This window comes from Danio rerio, chromosome 4 (genome assembly GCF_049306965.1).
Source record: "Danio rerio strain Tuebingen ecotype United States chromosome 4, GRCz12tu, whole genome shotgun sequence".
Lineage (NCBI taxonomy): Eukaryota > Metazoa > Chordata > Actinopteri > Cypriniformes > Danionidae > Danio > Danio rerio.
Window position 1 is genome coordinate 24811697 of NC_133179.1, and position 27743 is coordinate 24839439.

A 27743-nucleotide genomic window follows, 5' to 3' on the forward strand; every position below is an offset into this window, starting at 1 on the left:
TTCACTCGGGGTAGGTAGGCCACTATGCCATTTATTTTTGCTACTCTCTGTGCATTAAAAACTCACCAGCAAACAAGAGTGAATGTAAACGTAAGAAAGATGATTGGTTAAAAATATTGTTGGGCCAATAATTAAACGTAACTGGCTTTAATTTAATTAAGCCTTCGCTTCCACTCTTTCTCTTTTGCACAACACATTTTTTTTTTACCATGCATCAGTTAATTCCGAATCAATTAAAATAAATACCAGAACACAAAACACAAATATCTGACATTTTCTGGAACAGGATCCAGCAAGTTCCAGCTCAAATTAAGTACTGGGGTTAGGATAACCCTTACAATCTTGAAGTTTGTTCATTTTCTAGTTTGGTGAATATTCTTTTTCCATATTTTTATGAAGACTTTAGACATTAAGGGTACAACAATTGTCATTTGGGTCACTTTAGCTAACCCTAACCCAAAAGACAACTGTTGACAAACCTAAATGTGTAAAGTCTTCATAAAAATATTAACTTTTTCCTAATATTGAGACATCAATTTAGAAAAAGTTACTAAACTATTTCTTTCTTATTCTTTTTTACTGTTAAAATTGTGTCTAGGTCATTTTTAAGCCATAAGTCAACAGGAAGGTTACCAAAAAACAAAAACTGAAATGGCTAAATTCACACAGACCTCTTGGTGAGTCACTAAATCTAAAATATGCCATCATCAAAACTCCACTATCACACAGAAGCCCTGCCATGTACCAGGAGTTTGCATGCAGGTACTGTAGAAACAACCAAAAAAAAAAAAAAACACCAAAAAATAAAAAATGAATAAATAAAACTGCAAGGCTGAAATAGCTGGACATCAGAAGCCGAAACCACACTCTTCTTGATTTTAAGAGGTACTGGAAGAGATCCATATGCCTGGAATTACAGCCATCCCAAAAGAGGTGCCACCTCACGTCATCAGATCCACTATCTGGGGCTTCAACTAATGCAGCCTGACAACAAGAAACTAGTTTGAGCTTCTCTGTTTGGCAGGTTATTAGCAGCGACTGTTGCCCAGTTTCCACTCTGTATCATGTCCTCTTTCTCATGTGCTATGATGATATGAAAGGACAGCTGGAAAAATAGCCCCCACACATGAGGTGGTCCACAGTTTCTGGACCTTGAAGAAAGACCTAACTAAGGTTGGATTTTCTAGTAGGGGTTGAAGTTTGGCTGATTAGCTTCAGCAGTTAACCCCTGCTGGCACCCTTAATGGTAACCACACCATCAGGAGTGCCATTTAGGCAATCTCCGACTGCTCTTCTGAACTGGATTGTTATAAAAATAGGGTTACATTTGTGACCCGGGCCACAATACCAGTTGCAATTTACACAGATATAATTACATTTAAAAAGTCAAAAATAATATGTATGGGTCAAAATTTATCGATTTTCCTCATGTCAAAAATCATTAGTAGAAAACAAAGTAAATATAATGCATGAATTTTTTAGTAAGTTTCCTGCAGTAATTATTAAATATATACATTTTTGTTAAAAAAGTGGTTGCAACAAAATCACAAACAAACATATTATGAAATACACCAAGACCTTTGTTCTCCGTTTCCTGCTCTTTTGTAATTACACACTCAAGTTCGGTATCTAAAAATATATATATTTTATGGATTTACAAATTTTTTTTTAAGGTTAAGAGGTGGCAAAATAAACAAACAAACAAACAAACAAACAAACAAACAAACAAACAAACAAACAAACAAACAAACAAATAAATAAATAATGATGATGATAATAATAATAATAATAATAATAATAATAATAATAATAATAATAATAATAATAATAATAATAATAATAATATATTTCCCCTCTCAGGATATTTTTTTTCCACACAATGTTGTTACAGATGTAAGCCAATTGAGAGTCTTACAACACACCTGTCTTGCATCAACACAACTGATTTGCTTTTAGCAATGGCTTGTAACAGCACCTCTGATTGGTTATCGACTTCTTTATTTCACAGTGTTAACAATCCGCTATGGCTACCACATATTCTGAGGTTGTGCACTTTAGAGGTTCCTGTGGTACAGCCACTGGAATGCAGACCTCTAGTGCGTTAGCTTAATTTAAACTCTAAAGACAGCGATAAGTTTGTATATAAGCAAATAATAATAAAACAAAAATCACTGATTATTCAGATGATGATGTCCAGAGAGATACCCTGAAAGACAACACATTTGATCAATGTTTGAACGACTCAGATGTTATGGACTTATGGTGCAAGAATACAAAGTTTTCACTAAGGACTTAAAACTCAAGCAGGACGAGTAGGAAAATGCCTCAAAGTTCATGAGAGTAAGTGACAAAAATTCCTAAATGACTTCTCTTTAAAGAATAGTGAGCTCAGCCAACAATGAGACATGAGTCAGAGTTCTGTGAAATGTTTAAGGTCAGATGTGACTTCAGCTTAGAATGTAACCTCATCTCTGAATGAGAGCAAATTATATGCAATGTGAAAGGTCAAATATAGAATTTTTGAAACACTTCATTTGACGCACAATTCATACAATTAACAAACTACTAGTTCAAACCATTTAACTCAAGAAACTACTTATTAGCATTTAAATCTTATTAACTTAAGATTTTAATGCAACAGACCTCAGGACATTTTGAGTTCATTCAACTTAAATCAGTCAAGTGCAGTAATTGGGTTGAAAATTGAGTCAACTTAGAAATGTCCTGAAGTTTGTTGCATTAAAATTTTAGGTTGAGTCAACTTTTTTTTTTTTTTTTTTTTTTTTTTTTTTTTTACAGTGTAGTTGGGTTTAGGTATTAGGTAGGAAAAATGATGTAAAATGAGATAGTACTTTATGAGTGTAAATAAAAAGTTAATGTCCAAATAATAGACAGATAACAATCAATAGTAATTGGTGTGAATTGTTACTTAAACTAAAGTGTTACCAAAGTAAGTTGTGTGTGTAAAGGTTTAGTTCTGCTGAATCAGAAGTGATTTTTTTATAAAATCTTTTAACAATATGTGTTCTACAGATTTTTATCAATATTTAGACTTATTTTGCACCCTCAGGTCTCATCATATATTTGTATCATATATATGTAACCTAATTACCTAGTTAATCCTTAAAATGTTTAAGCTGTACAAAAGTGTCGTAAAAATATAGAGTAAAATTTTATGTACTGTCATTATGGCAAAGGTAAAAAAAAAAAAAAAAAAAAAAAAAAAAAAAAAAAACAGTCATTAGAAATGAGTTATTAAAACTATTTTGTTTAGAAATGTATTGAAAAGAAATATCTCTGTTAAACAGAAATTGGAGAAAAAATAAACAGGGGGGCTAATAATTATATATATATATATATATATATATATATATATATATATATATATATATATATATATATATATATATATATATATATATATATATATAATTATATATATAATATATAATATAATATATATATAATTATAATATATTTATAATATATAATATTATAATTATAATATATAATATATATATAAACATACATCACGGGAAAGCTTATTTATTGAGATTATACATTTATGTATATGAATCTCAATTTTCAGTGTCAATTTGATCAAATTCATCAACTTTAATGTTACTCTTTTTATGTAAATTGCCATTGCATCTCGAGCTCTTTCAACATCACAGATGAACTGTCCACTTTCCCTTCCAAAACAGTCAAAACTTTTTCGACTGAAAACCATATCAACAAACAAAAAACAAAACAAGATGAAGCTAAAAAGATAAAGAGCTCATCTTGCGAGTAAATAAATGTGCTTGTTTGTTTTGAAGTATGTTTTTCCCCACAATTTTCCACAATGGAGATGTGGCTCGGAAATGTAGGTTGAAGTCTGGTATAATACCTTTTTCTTATCCTTTTCCCTGTCAAATCTTTATTGGCTCTGTAAAATAAAAATATACAATAAAAAAGAAAAAGGCAACTATAACAAAAATATTATCCAGACAGTGTTTTCCCCCATTCATTTTTTATAGCTATTTGTTTTCGGCCTTCAGATGTTAATAGCGTTTAAGGTTGATTTGTTGCTGCCATATTGCAGCATTTATTTTTAGCTACTTCATAGAAATACTGGCCTAGAAAGCGTCAAGACTATTTTCTGCATTTGTGGTTTTTGATTGTCTTACGAGCACAGAAAATTCAGAAAATGTTCAATCATGCACACACACATGTATGCGATCTTTCCTCACCTCCTGTATTCACGGAATTTATGATACTAAGATAACTATAATCACACATAAACATCAGACGTGTTTCCAGAGTGCCATACTGAAGAAGTGGAATTATGGGTTGTCAGAGGATTTGGCCCATGTTAAGGCTAATGTCATTGCTCTTGTGTGAAGAAAACTGCATATGGTGGTTATCTTCTTTCTTTCTTTTTTGTTATTGCTGACAAGTGGGTCACAACATGCTCTTGTTTAGATGACATTTCTACATTTCAGTGTTATCTGGGTAATTTAATCAGATACATCCATAAATTGCAGTCTTTCTCAGTCACTTTGGTACATTTCTCAGATCAGAATTGAAATTTGCAAAATAGTAAGTGCAATTCTCAAAACAAGTGTACAAATAGCAAAACTCTAGGGATTACTTGCAAAAGCCAGTTTCTTGCTCACCCTTAGTTCATCTCTCAAAACAAAGGCCCAGTTAATACTAAAATATATAGGTTTTAGTTTTAAAATGGCATTTGTGCCCGTCTGAGCTCCAGGCAGTCAGCGGGTGCTTTGAGCACACCTCCACAGTTGAGAGCAGCGCACGTCGGACAGTCCATCATGGATCTTCTGCTGAATATCATCTCACTATAGTTGTTAAACATGATTTTTAATTATTCTTGTCTCTATTTAATGACTCTTTGGTCTTTTGAATCTATTACTTGTTCTCAGGTTAATTATATTAAATACATTATTATATCAATGTAACCATGTATACTTATTCTGCACATTTGACTGACTGCCATATTGTAAAAACTTATTGTATGTTATACTTTTATAATGGCCATTATTAATTATTAAAACTGATATTCAACAAAAGAGACAGGGTATGTTTTGTATTTTTCAATGAAAATGAAAAGTGGCAGTTAGGCTGTGTTTTAGGTTATGTTTTGTTATAAATGTGCATATAGCGAAGATGACGATCATATAAATAAGTAGCTACACGATGCCTTAACATTTCTGGTGTCTGTTAAGCAGTTAATATCAAAATTAAAATAGGCATTTCCTTATACCATGTTTCCATTTTATTGTAGAGAGAGTGAGAATGTAGTGAGGGGAATGTGAATGAGATTATAAAGTAAACTGTTCCCTTTGAAGATTTATCCAATGTTTCCTCTGGAGTTTGTTTTCCATATCAAACTTGTAAAATCTGAACTTAAGAAAAGGGTGCAAGACTAAACTTTGTGCAGTTAATATTGAGAAAAAAGCTCAGATCAGATAGGTGAATGTCTGTAGCCATGCCACCACTTTCAAATGTCTCTTTATTGTCCCATCCACACTGACACAAAGCAGCAGCATTTTTAAAACAAAAATTGGCCCATTTTCAGGACTCTAAAATTCTGGGGTAGTGGGGATGGAGGGCGTGACCATAGCAAAACTTTTGTGTTTTAAAACTAAAACAGATTAGTGTAAACGGGACCTAAATTTCTGTGTCAATGAACATGTCAGTGCCATCAGAATGACAAGTCCTAGTGTCATTGTGTATGGATAAATGACTTGTATGGTCAAATTTGTTAGTCATGTTGTCAATATAACTTGTACTCTGCAGGGATGTTGTTTGTTTGTTTGTATGCATGTATATATGTATGTATGCATGTATGCATGTATGTATGTATTTATATACTGCTGTTTGTATTGTAATTTGTTGACAGAATTGTGATGCAGAAAAGAAAATACAACACTGCATAGCACAAAGAACAAACTAAACAAAAGTAGAAATGTGAACATAGGACAATCTCCTTTGAGACGCACCATCAGAAAAAGCTCAAGATTCACTTGGGAGAAATTTACCCATTTAAACGCAAATATATAGAAAAATGCATAATGACAAAGTATCATAGACACTAGATATCACATACGCACTCAGACCATGCCTCAATACCGCTGCCACATTTGTAGAGTGCTCCGAGGACAGAATTCATTAGTCCAGACTAAATTTAATGTGAAGATGCTGGACTTTTGCATTGTTTACTGGTGTAATAACGAGCAAAAAAAGAAAACTGCATAAAAGTGAAACATTTCATAGGTAAGATTTTGTTTTTTACATTTTTGTATTTTACGAACTTTTGTGCTGAACAAGTAACATTATTGATGAAAATACAGTCACTTACTGCACTGACCATATAGGGCAATATACCACCAACTTGCACAAAGATCTAGAACTATGCTAGTTTAGTTGAATAAAATCAGCAAACAATGTAAATAAAATGTCAACAAGACACTGATGCCAGAAACTTGTATTATTGCCAGCTAAGTCAAGTAACGGCTAGTGTTTTTAAGTAACTTATAAGGGTGCCTGATAACATAACTGTGTTAATGATAATAATGATAATAAAGACTAAATACAATTTACATTAGAATTTATTGGGGAAAGAAATGGTTGGATAGTTTGAAGATCATACATGTATATATGTAGAGAGTTACTTGATGCATTAAGTTGTATTTCAGACCCCATCTATTTATATTAACCTGGCCAGTGGTGGTAATTATATTAATTATGTGACCAATCCTCTTTAATTTCCAGTTTACATTGACTATGCATGGTGACTGAAACCCACAAATAGCAGAATGACCAAATGAAGGGCAAAGTGACAAGCCTTTCATCTACAGACAGAGAAGCTGGTAATTTCCGTGATTTCGAGAATATTGCATCTTTACACTTGAAAGCCTTGCAGTGACCAAACCTTCATCAGGGAAAGAATAAAAAGTCTAGACTAACCTTTGCTGAGAGGCTTGTTGTGTGGACCAAAGATCACATTAGGGATGAAAGCAATATTCATTTAACTGGGCTCAATGCAAAACATTATGCTTGTAGTTAAATTGAAGCAAAATTATACCAAAAGTGTTTGCTAAAGTCACTCAATCTGACAGACTTTTTCATGCAGGACAATACACATGTTACAGAGCAAAACAGGTACAGTAAAGCGGTTCTACTGATCTAAACAATACAATAATGAACAGGAAATCTTGGCTTAAGCAATAACAGTCACTAGAAGGGCTGTGTGATTTGGGGAAAATATCTAATTGCGATTTTTTTTAACAGATATTGCGCTTTTGATTTGCAATTTAATTTTGTAGTCAAGCTTTAGCTTAATATTCTGTATAGCAGCTTCTTACTGCTAAAATGCAGTGGGTGTTCGTTTAAAAAAGAACTGAAAAGATACTAAATAACTCCAACTTTTATTCAAATTTGTTTATAAATATTCAGAAATTAAACACATTTTTTATTCTCTCTTGAGCAAATAGTAATGAGTATTCTGAAAAAGTACTTTGGTGTTGCTAGCTACTAGATTGAGTGTCACTGGCAATACTTTTAGTTTACTTTTTAGCAAGACACTCCTCATATAGCCACCTGTGGTGCTTAATTAGGTGCTGTTTGTTGTCTTTTCTCGTGTGACTTTGAAACCTAAATATTTCCATATTATCGACACATTGTTTTTTTTTTATATTAATTAGTCCATTAATGCTTCTAAAGCAGCAGATGCAAAAATCATACCTCTTGTCCGCATTTTCCTGTTTGTTTGTTTTATTGTGGGCTTTCGACATAGTTTGTTTGTGCAATTCTGATTGGGTAGAATAAAAGTGTACTCACTCAATTGGCTAGTAAGACTTTCACACACAGACGGCAGTCACGCATTTGCTCTGGTTGGAGGAAAAAAAATAGTAAATTTAGTCAAATTTTGTAAACTTAGTAAACTGTCATGATGAAAACATGACAAAGCCATTTGACTATCTTGTTCATAATGTCATCAGGATTTTCATCTTAGTGACACTTTCATAGACATGAATACTTTGCTTTTGAGGAATGAGCTATCCATTTTGAGCAAGTGACGCGCTTTTGCAGGTTATCAACTAGGTTTTGCAGTTTTTACTAATTGTTTTGAGAATTGTATTAACTGTTGTGCAAATGTAAATAGTGTTGTGATGCACAAAAGCCACTAAAAAAACTGCTTGCAAATTTTTTGTTTGATATTTCAGTTTTGTGCAAAAATCAAATTTCTGTAGCATCTTTGGGTGAAAACCAAGCTACAGAACTGTGGAAGAGACTGAAAAATAGAAGTATGTGAGCTGCTTAATCAAAATACTTCTTTTAATGAGTTGAAGCGACACAAATCTTGAGATTTTAGGGGATAATTATATTGGTTAATGATTAGTCCACTTAACTCTGTAAAAACAATAAAGTTACCTTAAACAATTTGTCTTAGAGCACCATGAAGAAATAGTGTGGAACCCAGCTTTTTCTTTTTTACAGATGCCCGTGTGAGACTACAGATGTCCTGTTTCTGCATAAGCATTGAAATAATTTATAAGAAATGTCTCTACACTTTCTAATAATTTTTTGACTGCTGAAACATTTGGAAATTATGAATGTATATATTAATATTTAATGGTTTGTTTTAAACATGTTCTAAGTCAAGGTATACATTTACGCGTCTCTATATTCCCTCTCTCTCTCTAATGTCCTCTACATCCCACGGCTGCCACCAGTAGCAATGTTACCATGGCAACTGTCTCCACTGGTATGCCTTCTTCCTGGCGCTTGTACTGGAGTGGCGATAACAGGCTTGGCAAACTCTGTCCCACCAAACAACCTAGTTTATCAGCAAGCACAGAGGGCCGAGGAAAAAGCTACTCCTTATGTAATCCAGACGGTTTAATGATGGAATCTATAAAGGGATATCTGTTACATAAAACAACGGATTTGGCGCTCTGAGCAGGCCCGCACACAGAAAAGCATTTAGTGCTATCTAAAAGGAGACATGACACTTTTATTGTTTTTATTTGAATTGTTTAGAAATATGAGATTTGTTTAGAAAAAAAAAAAGCCATCAGGCGATTTTAAAGGTAAAACAATACTTTCATTATTGAATTCAACCATTTAATGTTGTATAAATTTTATTACAGGGTTTCTGCAAGTTAAATTTAAGACTTTTTAAGACATTTTTAAGACCAGTATGAATATAAATTTTGGACTTGTACAGGGCGAAACACTAAGCACCTTTTTTTTTGAATATTGGAAAAAGATTTTTACTTGCGCTATCAAAAAATATTAAAATTGAATACATTTAATGCATAATAATAATAATAATAATAATAATAATAATAATAATAATAATAATAATAATAATACAGGTCAGGAAAATAATAAAATGATTTCATGATGATTTTTTTTTTTTTTATAAAAAGTTAAAAGTTTTATTGAGATGAATTGTTGGTAATTATATTAATGTTGGCAAGACTGGGTAGCTATACATAAAAAAAGGAAATTAAGACCTGTTAAAAAGATTTAAAACCTACCACACTATATTTTAGTAGATTTAAGAGTTTTACGACATTTTAAAACCCCACAGATACCCTGCATATTACAAAGCATAAGCAAACTCTTTTTAAAGTATTATGTTGTTTGACCTAAGGGCATTTGATACCCATTTCCCCCCACTCATTAATAAATGTACACTCACTTTATTAGGTGCAGCTGATTGTTAACGCAAATTTCTAATCAGCCAATCACATGGCAGCAACTCAATGCATGTAGACAAGGTCAAGACGACCTAATAAAGTGGATGGTGAATGTATACACAAGTTCTAATTAGTTTTACATATTTATATTTAGGATAATTTTTCAGAATCAGTAAAAAATAATAAACAAACAAGCAAAACATAAATACATAGACAGACAGAAAAACAGACAGACAGACATGAATAGAAAGAACATAGCATGGAAAAATTACATGTTTTTTTGTTGTCAATTCATGTTAACCACAAACAAATCATGAATTTATTACACTATTCATATAATATTTCAGTAAAACTGAGATACTGTAAATTGTATGCCAAGACATCTATATGTCTACAAGATAGATAGATAGATAGATAGATAGATAGATAGATAGATAGATAGATAGATAGATAGATAGATAGATAGATAGATAGATAGATAGATAGATAGATAGATAGATAGATAGATAGATAGATAGATAGAACTACAGTTTTAACATAATAAAAAAAGTTAAAGGTCTGACTCTCTTATGATAAGTGGTCTATTATTTATGTTTTTTTTTTCAATACAAATAGGTTCATTGAAAAGATCTAATAAAAGCAAGGACATTTTGTCTGAATGTAAACCCGCACTTACAAACCCACACGTCATCTTCCCAACTGTGACAGGTTGTCTTTTCTAGCTGTTTTAGACCCAGTTGTGACTTCCTAGCCCTTTCAAAACCGCTTGTTCTACAGAAAGACCCAGAGAGGGTATTAAAAGGTAACACCGGGTTACGGAAGGCACCGTTTCTCTTTATGACCCAGAATACTAACCTCCAACAGCTGTGTGATCCAAACACGGAGTCCCATAAAACCTTCAAAGCACGCCAGGTCAAGACCACAACATGAAGAACAAGAGCTGCAGACAGAAACAGAAAGGAAGAAAGTGTAGACCTTAATTCTGCAATGCTAGACGGTGGGCGGATGTTAAAAGAATGTGAATGAAAGGTGTTGAAATGGAATTCAGTAGCCGCAGGTCCCATTAAAACCAGGTTTGAGTCACACACACAACAGGACAGACTTTCTTTTATAAAATAAATTCGACTGAGCTATAGACGCATAGTGAATGCACCAGGTGGACTTACAACAGATTTTAACAACTAAGTTCTAATAACTAATTTCCATTTCTATGACATGATGAATAGAATGGTAAAATTACATTACATTTTTGTTGTCAAGTCATGTTAACCACAAACAAATTATGAATTTATTACACTAATAATATAACACTTTAGTAAAACTGAAGAAATACAAATGGTATGCTATATGGCCACAAGATAGCTAGATATATCAGATATATCAGATAGATAGATAGACAGACAGACACTACAGTTTTAACATAATAAAACAAAAGTTAAAGGTCTGACTCCTTTACGATAAGTATTTTCGACATAATTTTCGTAATGAACCAGTTTCTATTAACAACATCTAGATGAAAACTACATAAAATTTAGGCGATGATGACAACTAAAATAAAAAAATGCTGACATTTTGACTAATTGACTAATAAAAAACAAGACAAGACTGTGATTGAGGGACGTTTTTTGGAAAATATCAAATCAGAATTAATCTTGATGTGTGATGCATGATAGATAACTGCTCCACAGTAGACGCTGGATTTGATTACAAGAAAGATTCACTTTAGATTTCAAGACGAAATAACGTAAACCATATGAGGAAATTGCTTATAAAAACAATAAATCTATCAGCATACCAGGAAATCATCCTGAAATTCACACAAAGGTAATCTTATCTTATCAAATTTTGTCGACTGAAACTAAAATTAATCAGAAGACTAAAATAAGACTAAACTAAAATGGAATTTTAATCAAAAGGCCAATACTAAAACTAAATCAAAATTTGCTGTCAAAAATAACATTGCAGGGAGCTATAGACAGACAGCACAGTCAATGCACCAGGTGAGCTTTTCTCATTAAAAATGTTGATTTAGTGGCTAATTTATAGCAACTTGTTGATCTAATGATCTAATTTGTTTAATTTAGTACGATTTGCTCATCATCCAATGACAGTTGGTTTTAGGGGTGGAGTTGGGTGTTACGGCTTCTTTTTCTTTTTTAAAAATCAAACAAATTATTATGACTGAACTTGGATGAATTTGCACAAATTAGCCACTAAACAGAACATACTTACATGTTCTCGTGACATATGGCTGTTTTTAACAACTAAATTCTAATAGCTAAATTCCATATCTATGACAAGACAGATAATTATATTTTTCTAAATAATTTTCCAAGAGACTATTATAGTATTAGTGAGTGTAATTTAAAGGTTTAACTAGGTAAGTTAGTTCAACTAGGAAAGCTACAGTGGTTTGTTCTTTGGAAAAAAAAAAATAAAAAAAATTATAATAATTCGTAAGGGGGATAATATCGACCTAAACAAATGCTTTAAAAATATATATATATTTATTCCAGTCAAACGAAAAGAAATAAAACTTACTCCAGAAAGAAAAGAAAATATTAAAGTAAATGCTGATTACATAAAATTTTTCCTCGGATGTGTATGATTCCATTTTTTTCCTTCCTCTGTTTGATCTGTAAAAACAGTTGTAATTGACTGCACCGTTCTTTCTTTGTCTTATGTGTTTCATATAGCCAGAAGGTTGGACAGTTGAATGGAAATAGTTTTGTGGCATGTATGTGTCACGACTGCTCACTCCACAAATGCAGAGAATCACAGGACTTATCAAAACCACACATTTATTAACAAAGACACTTACTACAGGCACTGGACCATATACACGCAGAAGAGACATCGAGAGATGACAATACAATGCCAGACGAGGAACTAAACAAACTCAGTGGTTTAAATACAGGGACATGATTGAACTAATTACCAATAAGGGGAACACAGGTGAAACTCATGAACATTAACAAACGGCGGGAAAACAGAACAAAGGAGTCACATGACAGAAACAGAGAGCACATGGAGACAATACAGACACTCCCGACATGTGAAAAAGTGTTGATTGTTTTTCTACACAATTAAACATTTGAAAGATCATCTTCCAAGAGTGGCGATTCCATAATTTTTGCCAGGGGTATATTATAGGTGGGCATAAATATATATATATTTTTAAATCAGGGGCTAATCTCCTGTTTCCAAAAATGCATCACAAACTGCTTGAGAAACGGTTCTACTATGGTAGTTGGTGATGAAAATAAGATGTACTTGTGTTTACTAATTTTTCATTCAGTTTAACATGAATTTTAAACTATAGGCCTACATAAGCTTGAAACTGCGATTTTTGATTACCTTAATCTAACTAAAGTCATAAATGAACTAAACAGAAATAGAATTAAGACGTCGAGTATGCATATATTAGTGGAATTATTGAAGTAAGCACCGCGATCAAACTAATACCGTCAAGTAGGACTTTTCGCCATACTTTCAGACAAGATCCACACACACAGCTGTCAGTAAAGAACTCTTACCAGTCCTTACTCCTTATTTGCGTCTAATACCCAATTTTGTCATGGCGGCACGATTGAAATGTTCATCAGTTAAAGTGAACTGCAGTAAAAGTCAGGCATCCTGCTCATTTGATTCAGAAGGGCACTTTTTTGTCAGATGGCTCACCGGTCAGGTATACATCTGCTCTAAAATATCAAGGTGAAAGTCACCACAGTTTGCATAGAATAGCCCCAGCTCCCAAACCAAGTATGAGAATAGATTAATTATATATATATATACAGTTGAAGTCAGAATTATTAGCCCCCCTAAATTATTACTGTTTGTTTATTTTTTTCCCCCAATTTCTGGAGAGAACATTTTTTCAACACATTTCTAAACATAATAATTTTAATAACTCATTTCTAATAACTAATTTATTTTATCTTAACCATGGTGACTGTAAATAATATTTTACTAGATATTTTAAGATACTTCTATACAGCTTAAAGTGACATTTAAAGGCTTAAGGTTAATTAAGTTAACTAGGCAGGTTAGGGGAATTAGGCAAGTTATTGTATAACAGTGGTTTGTTCTATAGATTATCGAGAATAAAATATAGCTTAAAGGTGCTAAAAATTTTGTCCCTAAAATGGTACATAAAAAATTCAAAACTGCTTTTATTCTAGCCGAAATAAAACAAATAAGACTTTCTTCAGAAGAAAAAAATATTATCAGACATACTGTGAAAATGTCCTTGCTCTGTTAAATATATTTTGGAAAATAATTAAAAAAGAAGAAAAAAAAAATTGAAGGGGGCTAATATTTCTGACTTCAACTGTGTGTGTGTGTGTGTGTGTATATATATATATATATATATATATATATATATATATATATATATATATATATATATATATATATATATATATATATATATATATATATAGCTTAAAGGGGCTAATAGTTTTAACCTTAAAATAGTTTTGAAAAAAATTAAAAACTGCTTTTACTCTAGCCGAAATAAAACAAATCAAACTTTCTCCAAAAAAAAAATATATTATCAGACATACTTTAAAAATTTGCTTAGCTCTGTTTAACATCAAATGGAAATCATTTGAAAAAAAAAAAATCAAAGGGGGGCTAATAATTCTGATTGACTGATTGTCATCTAAACTCAAAACGTGTATTTTATATTAAAATTAGCGATATATCTTGACTCATAGTCTCATAAACATTTACATGTTTGCTTATACTTTGTATTATACAGTGTATCCACGGTGCCTTAAAAAAATCTTAACATGTCTTAAATCTCAAAAACTAAAATTTAGGCCTTAAAAGTCTTAAATCTACTGAAATAATGTGTCGAAGGTCTTATATCTTTTTTAACAGGTCCTAATCTTTATTTCTTTATGTGCAGCTACCCAATCTGACCAACACTCACACAATTACCAACACTCCATCTCAATAAAACATTTAACTTTAACTTTTAATTTAACTTTTTATTTAAAATGTTTATTTTTATTTTTTTTTTTCAGAAATGGTTAATTTATTTTCCTGACCTGCATTATTATTATTAAATTATTATTATTATTATTATTATTATTATTATTATTACATTAAATGTAGTCATTTATTAGTTGCTAGTCATGAAAAAAATCACAAACAAATAAACTCATTTATTCATGAATTTTCCTTAAGCTTAGTCACAGCGGAATGAACCGCCAACTTATCCAGCATACTTTTTTACACAGTGCATGCCCTTCCAGCTGCACCCCAGTACTGGGATACATCCATACACACTCATTCACACACATACACTATGACAGCCTGATCTCACGAGAAAACGTAAGTATTTTACGTTTTGCCAGTTTAGTGGCTAATTCGTACGAATTCGTACGAGTTCAGTCGTACGAAATGGTACGATTTTAAAAAGGAGGCGTGGCACCTGACCCCACCCCTAACCCCAACCGTCATTGGGGAATAAGCAAATCGTACTAAATTGTACGAATTAGATCGTACGAATTCATACGAATTAGCCCCTAAATGAAAAAGTTACGAATTGCCGTGAGATTGTGTTGACTATGACCTATTTAGTTTATTCAATTCACCTATAGCGCATGTTTCTGGACTGTGGGGGAAACCAGAGCACCCACATGAACACGAGGAGAACATGCAAACTCTACACAGAAATGCCAACTGAATCAGCTGTGACCTACATGCTGTGAGGCCCAACAAATAAACACAAGTTTAAACTTAAAATACCAAAACTAAACATATTATTGGATTTTTTTTTTTTTTTGGAGTGTGGTGAATAATTTATTTTCTTTTGTCAAGCTAACTTTTTACTAGGTGTCATATTGAAAAAAAGCAGATGTTTCATTATATAATACTTTTGTCAATAGGTGTTAAACTTAAACTTTCTAAATTTAAAAGTATAATAAATGTTTTTTTATTATTATTAATTAATAATTTAATTATTTTACATTCGCTAAAAGAGTTGCTAGGCACTATTGAAAAGTGAAGTTTATTTAAAAGTTAATTAAAAACTTGGAAAAAAGTTAATTAAATCTTCAAAATTTTGTTAATGAGTTAAGACTGTTAATTTGGGTAACGTGTTTTCTGTTTATGACTAAGACCAATTACTTTGATATGAAATTAACTGAAATGAACTCAACCAAAACAAGCTCACCCACAAAAAAAGGAAGACAGCAAAGTATTTATCTGCATTTTTTAAATAAAAATTGTGTGTAATTAATAAGGATTAATCAAAAAGAAAACATAAAACAACTATCATTATCATCAGATATAAATTGGAATAATTGGCTATTGACTGAGAAGTTTATTATTGGTACATGTGTGCTTATTATTTTTTTAACATCTGTTTCAAGAAACCTTTGTCATCCAGTGTAACACATATTCATTAACACACCAGCCTTTATTAGGTACACCTGTCCAACTGCTCATTAACACAAACTTCTAATCAGCCAATCACATGGCAGCAACTCAATGCATTTAGGTATGTAGACATGGTCAAGATGGTCTGCTGCAGTTCAAATCGAGCGTCAGAATGGGGAAGAAAGGTGATTTAAGTGACTGTGAACGTGGCATGCTTGTTAGTGCCAAACGGGCTGGTCTGAATATTTCAGAAACTGCTGATTTTCACGCACAACCATCTCTAGGGCTTACAGAAAATGGTCCAAAAGAGTGAATGGTAGTTCTGTGGGCATAAATGCCTTGTTGATGCCAGAGGTCTGAGGAGAATGGCCAGACTGGATACCTGAGTATTGTTGCTGACCATGTCCATCTGTTTTTGAAGATGTGTTCCCATCTTCTGATAGCTACTTCGAGCAGGATAACGCGCCATGTCATAAAGCATGAATCATCTCAGACTGGTTTCTTGAACATGACAATGAGTTCACTGTACTCAAATGGCCTCCACAGTCACCACAGCTCAACCAAATTGAGCATCTTTGGGATGTAGTGGAACGGAAGATTTGTATTATGGATGTGCAGCCAACAAATCAACAGCAACTGTGTGATACTATCATGTAAATATGGACCAAAATCTCAGGAATATTTCCAGTGCCTTGTTAAATGTATGCCACAAAGGATTAAAGCAGTTCTGAAGGCAAAAAGGAGTCCAACCAGGTACTAGTAAGATGTACCTAATAAAGTGACCGGTGAGTGTATTCTGTCCTGTACATGTAAAAACATATAAAATAATATGTATATGTCATACTTGTAGCGTACAGTCCACAGATAAAATTTCTTATTGATTTTATCACGGTCTGGCTTTGGTCGACAGAAGGGTTTTACGACTCCTGGCTCCAAGAAGTCTGGATTTTCGTGACAGCTTAAGTAATCTAGGGAGCCTGGAGAGATAGGTCTGCCACTTCAAAGACATTCCTGCCCAAATACACACACACACACACACACACACACACACACACACACACACACACACACACACACACACACACACACACACAACCAAGAGGCTGTTCTGACAGAAAGAAAATGAACTCATCAAATCCTGAACCAGCACAAAACTAAGTGTTATGTTTTGTAAACTTTGTATCTCATTTCTGACTTTTCTTACCAGTGTAACCTCTCTTATAACCTGTATGCATGTTCCCTTTAGGCCTTTGTAAAGCATAAATATTGTAAGGATATGAAAAATTATGTTGATGTACTTTAAACCCCCCCATGTTTGGTACCGATGGGTTTCTGCTGACATTTTACAACACATGATGCATAGAGCAAGACCATAACTCGCATTGCTTTATTCTTTAAAGCCCTGTATTAAATGCCTGTCCGCATGCTTTAGGCGGACACTCAAATTTGCATACGAGCAGCCTCGAGACAAAGGAAAGGTTCCCGCTCGAACTTTGTACTGAAACCATTGGTCAGAATGCTGAACGGGTTGTCACGTGACCCGCAGGTATAACCAGACCTTTTGCCAAACATCTGGGCAGAAAGAAAAAGCGTCCGAACAAAGAACATCATTGAAGGTGGCCCTCGGACCACACGTGGCTTTCTAAGCCGCATGGACTTTTTCCCGCCACCCTTTCTTTATTTTCCGGCAAAGTAAACTCAGTTTAAAGTTTGCAATCGTGTTCGTCCGAACTGCATTACAAACTCCACGCATCAAGAAGGACATCAAAAGTAGTTTTCATCACGACGGAAGAGAGACGCATAAGAGAGACCTCCACACATGAAAGACCAGGTGATTTTAGTCATGCGATTAAGCTGTGCCCCTTTTATCAAAAAGGTGTTTTTTATAACCTTGGTGGTCCGTAATGGTGCGTGTGGAACTGAAAGTTTTGTCACTCTTTTACCTGAAATCTATATTTCCTAGCTTTACTATATCTCTTTGCTGTTACACGTTCTATAGACCCGATATCTCCACGTGGTTTACCTTTGTTTTGTGTTTAATGTATGTTTGTGCGTTTGTTTGCTCGTTACGCCTGACTAGTCAATAAATTCCATTTATAATCAAATGAATTGTATTGTTTGCCTCACGAGAAAATGTCACTGAAATACAGATACCCCTGCCTAGCTATTATAAGTTGTTTAAAACTTTTGAATGATTAATCTACTTCACAAGAAGTAGCAATTAAATTCCCTTTTTCTGAATGAATAGATTACCGTGTCCGCTCGGAAGAGCGGCGGCTCTGCTTGTGTTTGTTTGGTCAAATTAACAATAAATTGATCCGGAATATTAATGATCAATAATAATTCGTTGTTGTTGATAATTAATATTCATAATCTAGGAATCCGCTCGGTCGCGCGAGCATGATCATATACAATCATATGTTTGTTTGATCAAATTGACTGAAGCTTAAGCCGGAATATTAATAATTAACAATAAACCGTTATTGTTGATTATTAATATTCATAAAATGAGCTAATTTCATGTTACATACTAAAGCTGAATGTTTATATTATTTTTTCCCCTTCCCTTCAAATAAGTAAAACCGAGTGGTTTAAAGGACAGTGGCAAAATATAACAAAAATATTGCTTTATATATATGGACACACTTTGATTCGTAAATAGAGTCTTTTAATAAGACATGAAATTATTCTTAATCTAAATATGCCAGACACTTTTTTTTTAGTACATAAAGTCGAATTTTTAAAATCACCACATATTTGTTGATGAACACACTGAAAAGTAGAGGCTTTCTACTGAAATCGTAGATGAAGTAATTATGATGAAGTGACATCCAGCTTCACAGAGCTCAAGGTAAAATTAAAATATGTATGAAAATAAAATAGAAAAACATGAGAGGCCAAAAAGATATAAAACACAGAGAGGAAGAGTTCAACTGAGGAAATGTGAATAAGAATGATATAAATGAATAATGAGTGTAAGAGCATGTGAGTGAAAGAGACGAGTAAAGAAAAAAGACAGAAAGAGAGGGATTTCTTATTCTCTCCATTTTTAATTGTGCACATTTGCGGCTGTCGTGTCCAAGTCTATAATTTGGAGCAATTCATCAAATGACCATAATCAGTTTTAATCTGGACCCCTGTAAAGCCAAATTACCTCTTCAGCTGCTCTGAAGAGCCATAGCAGAAGCTGCACACACACTGTCTCTCTTGCACGTGTATTAAACTCACTGCCAACAGAATGATAACTTCAGAAAAGAGTCCGTCTATATTTCAGCCCCCTTGTGTAACATGGTTAACATCCACCGTTTAGCAGACACGACCGAATTTAGATCTTCTTCTGGTGTCCAATATGGAAAAATTAGCACTGGAGTGGCACCAAAAAGCCTGGAAGAGGCCACCATGGGGCAGAATAATTTTCAAACAGAGTACAATTTTGCTAACAACTATGACCAACACAGGCATAAAGTTGACAGATTTAAAGTTATATGGCCTACAGTGTGTGCTTTCGTTAAAATTTTTTTGTACAATGCACTTACTGTCTACATGTATTACAATGTACTTATATATATAAATGTTTGCATGCAAATCACAATTGTTATTTTGTTAATCGTTGATTTCAGCATAGCCAAAATGGCATCTTAATGAGATTTAATTAGTCTAAAATGCTTTTAAAAAGACTTATTTACTTTAGAAGCAATATTGTGAAAGTAAGTAAGATTTGTTTTATAGATTGCACCTTTCATATGACTATGTCAATGTAGGTAAGAAAAATTATGCTTGTATGTTTATAATACAGTATATCTCAGCATTTTTTATTTTTATTTATTACATTTATTGCAGTTTGAACTGATTGTTGTCAATAGTTTTGTAACTTGCGGCTGCATAAAAATGCTGAATTTCTATATTTGTGTCTGGCTGTCTGGAATACTTGATTGTGATTGGTCAGTTGTGACATTCCACTGTGGGATGAAATAAGTATGGCAGCTTAAAGATGACACTCATGTGGAGAATAGTCACTTGCATTGCTGAGGTATGTTGTTTACAGACTCCAGCAGAGTGTAAAAACCTTGATGGTTCTTTGGGTTTTGTCTATCCAAACTGATCTTTATTTTGTATTTTCTATTGGATTCAAGTCACGTGACTGGCTGGGCTGTTGTACAGCTTGACGTTCTTTCACTGGAACTGAGTTTCCTTGGCTGTCTTGCAGAAATGAACTCATCGTCCTGATAATGTAAATGTTGGACTGAAGCAGCTAATATTAATTTATAATGAGGAAGGGCAGAGGGAGGAACGTCTGAAAGATTTCAGCTGCTGTCTGGGCTTTCTCTGCCTTTTTACACTTCCCTTTCCTCATGTGTTCAATACTTTTTTTCCTGTCTAATTTCATTTTATTACACATAATATAATTTGTAAACTAATTAGATTTGTTCACCAGATGTTGTTATCAACAGCACCTCTAAAAATATGTTTTCTGAGAAAAATGGTGATGTGTTGAATACTTATGTCCCTCACTGTATGTTATTCAAGATGACAACCACTGAATAACCCACGCTCATCCAGGTACTTTGGACCATCAGTGAATTTGTTCACGTCCATATATATGCCTGCCTGTCTCCGCTGCTATTTTTGACCGTTTAGATTCATCTTGTGACTAAGTAGTACATAGGTTAGTGTGTGCTTCATAAGTCTATTTAGCCATTTTGTTTCTGTCACTTTTTCCTGTAATTAAAGAATTACTAAACTATTATTGCTCAGAACAATGTTATACCGATGCATATGCCTAATTTGTATGTTTAGTGGCAGGTAGTTGAGTAATAAATGGGATAAAGTACATCCATTATTTTATATGTTAATTTCACAGAATAAAGCTCATCAGTCTTATACAACTGTTCTCCGCTTCATGCTAGATGCCAATAAGCCTGTCTGGCTTTTTTTTTTTTTAAGCAAAGCAATCACCTGGATAAGTTGGATTTCATATCCTTTATCCTAAGCAATCAATCATTCACTCATTTTCCTTTGGATTAGTCTTTATTTCAAAGGATGCCACAGCGGAATGAACTGTCAACTATTCCAGTATATGTTTTAGGTAGCAGATGCCATGCCAGCCACAACCGAGTAGTGAGAAATATCCATACACACTCATTCACACACACACTTATACACTTTAGTTTGTTCAATTCACTTATAGCGCACACCTTTGGACTGTGGGGGAAACCGGAGCACCCAGAGGAAACCCACACCAACATGGGGAGAACATTCAAACTCCACACAGAAATGCCAACTGACCCAGCGGGAACGCGAACCAGCAACCCTCTTCCTGCGCGGCGACAGTGCTAACCCCTGAGTCCCCTTGCCCTTAAGCAATCAAATTAAGCTAATCATGTATGCTAGCATGTGGACAGATCCTACAAATAGCAAACAGCCAAATTTATTCAGTTCATTCTATGACAGTTTTACCATTTTTTTAAATTACACCGTCAAAAAAAGAAAAAAAAGTTGATGATGAGCCAAGAGCTTAGGTTCATTTATACTTCTGCATCAAATCATCGGCGTGACCCACTGTGCCTGCCTTGCGTGTTGTTGTGCATTCATATTTCTGTGCGCTGTTTGTGTTGCTCTGCAGTAATGTTTTTTTTTTTTTTCTGAATGGTACCTTAATATACAAGTAGGTAAAACTTGCTCATTCTGAGGTGGGAACTGGCAGTTGTGCAACAATTGTAATCATAAGGTAAACACAAAACAAAACTTTCCACCTAGAGCTCCTTCATGGGACTCGACACTTGAAAACAATCGCTCCAACGGGTTTACAGGCCCTCGGTCCCGCCCACACTCATCAGTGCTACGAAGCCAACCAATTACAGAGCTTGTGGCTCGTTGTGATTTGTAGTCACATTTTTTGAGAGGTGCGCGTGAACTTCAGCGTCAGTCATGGCAGGCCAGGGTTATGTGACTGCGCAAAGGCAGCGCTGGAGCATCAGTATAAATCAGCTTTAAGTAACAAATAAATACAATCCAAAACCCAACGATTTTAAAATGTAACTGATACAACTACAGAGAGAGAGAAAGTAAGGCCTGTTAGACAGAGAACAGGGAAGAGTAAAGGCCCTGGTATACTTAGAAAAAAGTTCTTTATTGAACTTGGTTTGAGCGCAAAATATGTTTGAATAGGCTAAGGGACGGTCTACTGCTTTTGAACATTTCAACACCCATGCTACTATAAGTATGGTTGTAAATGTGTCAAGATGCACAACACAAAGATGGTGGTTAGGAAAGAAGAACAGTGTTGTTGCAATTTTTGAAAGTGTACTTTTATTTAGATTAACTAGGCTAATAATTGTTTGTCTTTGTTTTGTTATCTGTTTTTGTTATTATTTTTTGGTTGTGAACGACAGAAAGGAGTGGTAAATCATGCAGCAGTATGATCATATCCCCCAATTTTATCCTTCTTACACTGGCTGCCAGTTAAGTTTTGTATTGAATTTAAAATATTACTTCCCACCTTTAAAGCTTTAAATAATCTAGGTCTTGTTTATCTAACCAACCTTCTGTCTCGCTACAATCCAACCTGCTCTTTAAGATCTCAAAACTCAGGGCTTCTGGTAGTACCTAGAATAGCAAAGCCGTGTAAAGGAGGTCGAACCTTCTCTTTTATGGCTCCTAAACTCTGGAATAGCCTTCCTGATAATGTCCGAGACTCAGACACACTCTCCCAATTCAAAACTAGATTAAAAACCTATCTTTTTAGTAAAGGTTTACGAGGGTTTCTGCATCTTGTTTATAAACACTATGAACAGAAGCTACGCTAATTATTCTCTTTATTCTCTATTTCCACCTGGGGATACTCATCCCGGGTGCCTCAGACAATGCAGCTCCACTGACTTGATCCAAGACCAGCGACCAGCGATCCCAAGGTTTCCATATTCTGGACCAGGTCGTATCCTGAGCAGCTGCTGTGGTGGTCATGGAGGAGTGAAGAGTATGAGACTGATTCCTTTGATGACCCAGGGACAGATGAGTCTTCGATGAGGTCGAGCTTCCTGCCTCCAGCACCTTGACTGCAACTCTACACAAGACGTTTGGCCAGAGAAGAAATGGTTGTGCCCATCTGAGCCTGGTTTTTCTCATGGTTTTAAGATTCTTCACTTCCGCCAATTGGTGTTTTAAGTTTTTTCCTCGCCGCTGTCACCACTGGCTTGCATGGTTTGGGATATGTAGAGCTGCACATCGACAAATTGCTCTTCAGTGTTTGGACTCTCATTAGTGATTACTAAAACACACTGAACTGAGCTTAACTGAGCTGAACTTAAACACTGAAAACTGAACTACACTGTTTCAAATTACTATGATCTTCTATGTGAAGCTGCTTTGACACAATCTACATTGTAAAAGTGGATTGGATATGCTGAAAGAAAGAACTGGGCCAGTCTCAAATTTTGCCCACTGCCTACATTTTTTTCTTGTTTTGGAATGAATAGCTATAATTTGTATTTACTTTTGATGCATGATAGTGATTAATATACAAAATAAACAAAAAATTTGAATAAATGTAAGCTTTTGCAGCCAAATAAAAAGGCCCATAACAGTTTCACTTACTGGCAAACAGCCTTATCTATGTGAAGCACCACCACATCTTTATTTTCAATTTGCCAAAGACAGACATCGAATGATGCCGCCGGTGTATGCACTCTCAAAGAAAAGATGTGGGCTTTCCATCTAGTATTTGACTCCCCTTCAACTCTTTAATATCTCCATGAGCATTCATACAGAAGGAGATACACCAGAACCAGCTCTGCTACTTGACCTTCTATAGTCTATTGATCTTGTTGTTTTGAATATTGTTCTCCTGTCTGATCCCCGTGGAATTAGAAACAAATAGGGGAAGAAACCACTTGTCAAAGAAGGCAGAGATTCCAAACTTACCTACTGATTGCATAATCGCTATGGAGCAATTGTAGCTAACATTCACCCCCAACAAGCCACCTCATAAATGTTTGCTTAGGTGAGCCATCTCAAAATGCTCAAATAAACTAAAAAAAAACAACAACCTTTTTTTTATCTGAATTTAGTTTGAAATTAAATTATTTAAGTTGGCATTTCAATTATAATGTTGTCTTAAGGGTAACAAAGTATTAAGGTTGAAACAATGGTGTGAGAAGGCAGACATAGGAGCAAGTAGGTGTAAACCTAGAGTCCGGCTAGGGAGGTAGGTGCAGATAATGGAAGGAGAAGCCATGGTGGACATGGGACTGATGACACTTGGAGCCAATTGAAGGTAACAGAGCTGATAAAGGTGGAACACAGTCTGGTACTCTATCTATGACGGCCTCATGCTTTCACACCATGCAGTGGGTTGATTGTAGGTTGGACTTTGGGACTGGAGTGGGGCTGGTGGCTAATAAACTGCTATTCCAGCTTTTACCATCGGCCCAAACTCCAAAGACATTGAGAACTTGCCCTGATGGTCTTCCACAGACATCTGTGAGCGTGTGGGGTTGTTAAGTCCAGTAGTGTAAACCTAGAGTCCTAGTAGGGAGCTAGGCCTTGGTGGAGTCAATGGAAGGAGCAGTCATGGTGAACATGGGACTAATGACACCGGGGCACAATTGATGGTAACAGAGCTAATAAAAGTGGAACACAAAGTTTGGCTCTCCATCTATGGTGGGCTCATGCTTTCTCAACATGCAGTGGGGTGTTTGTAGGCTGGGACTGGAATTGGGCGCATGGCTAACAAACAGTGGTTCCTGTCTTTACCATTGGTCCACACTCCACAAACACCGAGAAATTCCCCCGATGACCTTCCACAGACGGCTGTGAGTGTGTAAGGTTGTTAGGCCAGTGATGTAAAATGAGCAGAGGCAGCTGACCAGATAGGCGGTTGAGTTGAATAAATCCACAAAGTCTTTAGTGTGGTCCTAGAGGGATCAATCTCCTTGTTCCAGAAGAATAGAGATAAAAATGGAATCCAAAAGAACAGAAAAGAAAAAAAATTAACCTAAAAATAGCAGGACTTCTATTCTATTAAATTTTTGCTCCAGTAGATAAGATACAGATGATAAATTTAATGTGAAGTATTTAATAAAGAGCAATTATAAAGATCCAATATAAAAACAGGCATATGCATGCATCAAATGAATGTAAATTCTTAAGTGATAAAGTTAAGACCACATAAATTTAACTGAAGAAATACAGAAACTTAAATACACAGGGGAAAATTTAACTAAGGTTTTTAATAATACACATACTAGTATCATTCATCCGACAACTAAAATCCCATCTCTTCTGGAATAACCTGAATTCCTGTAAACAAAACCAGGAACTGCTTCCCCCCCACCACCACCAGCACACTACAGCCTCAAAACAGAATGCAATTGTGTGTACCTTACACAGGTGAGTGGGCTTGACAAACCACCTGTAGAAAATGCACTCTTTATCATTTTAACCAACACTCGCACCGGACACTTTCTTTCCAACATCTCTTTAAAAATACATTTATAAAAATGTGCTTCATATATGTGAATGGGCTTGACAAACCAACCACCATACAGTTCCTACTGTATGTATATGCTTCATAAATCCATAAATAGCAATGCTATTATTATATACCTGTATTTATGAAGTATAATGTAGACTTAATGCTTTGCAAATGATGAATTAACTATCTGCTAATGCTTAAACGATTTATAGTGTGTAAGTATTAAAATGTGTAACCCATTTAGTTATTATTATGGGAAGGTTTTTTGTGTCTGAGACTAAAAAAAATATATTTTATATATATATACATATATTTATTTTTTTATGCTTTTGCTATTGATTTCGGCTAAAGACGGTAAAAAAATAAAAATATAAAAAAATATATATATATATTCTGCTGTAAGGCTTTATTGTTGTTTTAAGGGGACCAGCTATGTATTTGTCGCACTGTTTGAAGAACTTTTAAATTTGACATTATTATTTATCAATATTACTTAACCTGCCATTTTTATACCTTATTTTTAAAAGTTATATTATGTACTGTAAACTGAGGAGCAGTTCTACTGTATTTTTTACAGTATATTTCTGTCTTTCACAGCTGCCAGTTTTTTACTGTGAATTTTACAGTTCTCCTAATTATACTGTAAAGTGAAAAACATCTCTACCGTATTTTTAGTGGTACATTTCTGGTAACCACAGCTGCCAATTTTTACTGTGAATTGCACAGTATTCTTAATTATACCACAAACTGAAAAACATCTCTACCATATTTTAACATAAGATTTTTGGCAACCACAGCTGCCAGTTTTTTTTTTTTTTTTACTGTGAATTTTACAGTTCTCTTAATTATACTGTAAATTGAAAAAAAAATCTCTACTACATTTTTAACGGTAGATTTCTGGTAACCACAGATGCCAGTTTTTTACCGTAAATTGTACAGTTCTCTTAATTATACCATAAACTAAAAAACATCTCTACCACATTTTTAATGGTAGATTTCTGGTAACCACAGCTGCTAGGTTTTTACTGTGAATTTTAAAGTTCTCTTAATTATACTGTAAACTGAAAAACATCTCTACCCTATTTTTAATGGTAGATTTCTGGTAACCACAGACGCCAGTTTTTTTTATCTGGAATTTTACAGTTCTCTTAATTATACCGTAAACCAAAAAACATCTCTACAGTAGTTTTAACAGGAGATTTCTGTCAACCAAACAGTATTTTTTTTCTGTAAATTTTATGGTTATTGCTACCGTAAACTGAAAAAACATTCTACTATATTTTTAAGGTAGATTTCTGACAACCACAGCAGCCAGTTTTTTTTTTTACTATAAATTTTACAAGATTTCTTTTCTTTTTTACAGTGTAATTAGCACTTCCTGTGCATATTGCCTCTTTTTGTTGAATCACTTAATGCCTACTCAATTAGAAGTCCTTTGGACAAAAGCATCTCCTAAATGACTAAATGTAAATGTAGGTCTGGGGCAAAGCAATCATGGGAAAATAACAGAACAGAATCAAGGTACACCAATGAAAGTCCTTCAATAACCTCCTAAAATTCACTTTTACTGTTTATGAATATTGAACACCCACTTTTTAACATCCAATCAACTTCTAATGAATAAATCCATTAACTGATTTTCCAATCAATTTCTAACTTCCTTTTTTATTCTCAATCAAATTTTGTACTTCAATCATAAAATCTCACATTAAACACCCTTAAATGATTGCCATTATAATTCTCATGATAACTCTCCATAACTTTCCATTTCTCATGCACTGGTAAGTCTCTACTGTAAAAGAGAAGGACAATTCTTAGAAAATGGAAAGTCATGGAGAGTTATCATTAGAATTTATTCAGAAATCATTTAAATATCTTGAAATAACATTTCTGTCTTGCTGTTAACATATTTATTGTATGCTGGTCGAGACAAAAATAACACCATTAACAATTGGATTCGCTCCAATGATTATTTATTCGCTCTGCTGATGAAATGACTTCTAAAGTTGCTACAATAATGCTGTGTCCCTCCACTTTATCCATATCAACAGTGTAATTGTGTATTTTTTTCTGACAAGCTGCTATTATAAGTGAGCTTGTTTACCAGAGATTGATTATAAAAAGTAAGAGCCATACAAATATTACATGAAATAATGACCACAAATACT

General features: G+C 34.1%; 1 protein-coding gene across 1 annotated transcript in view; it reads right to left on the reverse strand.

The window, feature by feature from the left end:
- The window catches only part of celf2 (cugbp, Elav-like family member 2), a 430922-nt gene that overhangs the window by 326291 nt on the left and 76888 nt on the right, over positions 1-27743 (reverse strand). The window contains exons 4-5 of the mRNA XM_073945704.1: positions 10569-10653; positions 7846-7895 (exon numbers count right to left, since the gene is read on the reverse strand). The gene's annotated coding sequence lies outside the window, so the exon portion shown is untranslated. The remainder of the gene's footprint in view (positions 1-7845; positions 7896-10568; positions 10654-27743) is intronic.